At 59.1% G+C, this 1,499-nt stretch overlaps 1 protein-coding gene across 8 annotated transcripts in view; it reads right to left on the bottom strand.

Moving 5' to 3' along the window:
* The window catches only part of CBFA2T3 (core-binding factor, runt domain, alpha subunit 2; translocated to, 3), a 79,424-nt gene that overhangs the window by 13,927 nt on the left and 63,998 nt on the right, over window positions 1-1,499 (bottom strand). Inside the window, exon 1 of one of the 8 annotated variants that reach the window (XM_010843957.1) lies at window positions 9-83. The exons of the other annotated variants lie outside the window; for them this stretch is intronic. The gene's annotated coding sequence lies outside the window, so the exon portion shown is untranslated. Of the gene's footprint in view, window positions 1-8; window positions 84-1,499 lie in introns of those variants that run through there. 8 annotated transcript variants of the gene reach the window in all.

Raw genomic sequence — 1,499 nt, 5'->3', positions numbered from 1 at the left:
AGGGGGTGAGGATGCAGCAGAGCGCCATGGACTCCACAGACACCCTTTACATACATGCAGACTGGGGCTCCGGTGCAGGGAGGAGCCGAGAGTGGCCACCCTCCAGATGTGCCCCCGCTCAGCTGTCCTTTGGCCTTGCTCTGGGCTGTGTAGTCAGGCCCTCCATACCCGGAGACACCTGGGCCCTCCCAATGCCTGGCACCCATGCATCTCCGTGAACAGGTGGAGGGGCTTCCCTTCCATCAGGCTCTGCTGGCCCATCTTCTCATTCCCCTGAAGGTCAGTGACCCTCATACCCGCCATGATGGCCCCAGGCTGTGTCCCAGTGCCTACACAGGCCCCACTGCCTGCATGAGGGCCCCAGTGCCAGGCTGACGGGGCTCAGGGTGGGCCAGAGGAGCCCGGACCCCAGGACAAGCTGGGCTGGATGCTGGCAGGGGCTGCTGCATGGCGGACATGTGTGCCCATGGGCCCTGCTGTGTGTGGAGGACAGGCTGGTGACCCGAGGGGTCTTAGATGAGCTTGTGCAGAGCTCCGGGAGCAGCACAGTGGGTCCCAGGGTGACAGACACTGGGGTGCTGTGAAGTGGTCCTGGGGCAGGACCATAAGCTCAGGGGAGCCTATCCCCAGGGGCAGGGAGTCCTCCCATGCCTGGCCACATGCAACCTGTCTCCTGGCCTCAGAGCCTGCACAGAGGTCAGGGGTAGAGGGCTTCCAGGGTCCTTGATGACAGGGGAGGGGGCTCTGGACATGGACACCTCTGGGAGTCCTGCAGCGCAGCTCATAAACTCAGCGGTCACTCACACCTCTGCAATCTGCTCCTTCAAGTTTGCACACTCGGCCTGAGTGTGCTTGCCCGCCAGCTCCTCCCTACGTGACCCTCCCCCTCACACATGCCCTTCATTCCCCATGCCCTCCCTCCCTTAGCATCTTTGCACGCACACTCTTACAACATACCAAATACACGTGCACTCATGCTCGTATACATATACATACACGTACACACAACACACACATGCTTGCACACAGGCCTATATGCACCACACACACACACACACATGTAAGTGCACATGGACATAGTGCACACCCCACATGCACAAAGATGTATGTATGTTCACACACAGGCACACAGACACCACAAGCATACACCCCCATACACACCTGCACACATGTACACCTGTGTGTGCACATAGGCATGATGCAGTGCAGCCCCACAGCACACACGCATGCACGCGCACACACAGCACACACCTGTGCACACCTGCACAGTGAACACGTGCATGTCAGCATGGTGTATACATGCACGCACCTGCACAGCACACACACATGCACCAACATGGTGCACACGCACCCACATGGTGCACACACATGCACCAACACAGTACACATGCACCCGCATGGTGCACACACACATACATGCCCACAGAGTGCACGCATGTGCGCGCCTACACAGCACACGTATATGTGCACACGCATACCTCTCACTCGCTCTGCTGTGG

This window comes from Bison bison, unplaced genomic scaffold (genome assembly GCF_000754665.1).
Source record: "Bison bison bison isolate TAMUID 2011002044 unplaced genomic scaffold, Bison_UMD1.0 scf7180017864192, whole genome shotgun sequence".
Classification (NCBI taxonomy): Eukaryota; Metazoa; Chordata; class Mammalia; order Artiodactyla; family Bovidae; genus Bison; species Bison bison.
The sequence above is the reverse complement of the archived record's forward strand: the minus strand, read 5'-3'. Positions and strand labels throughout refer to the sequence as shown.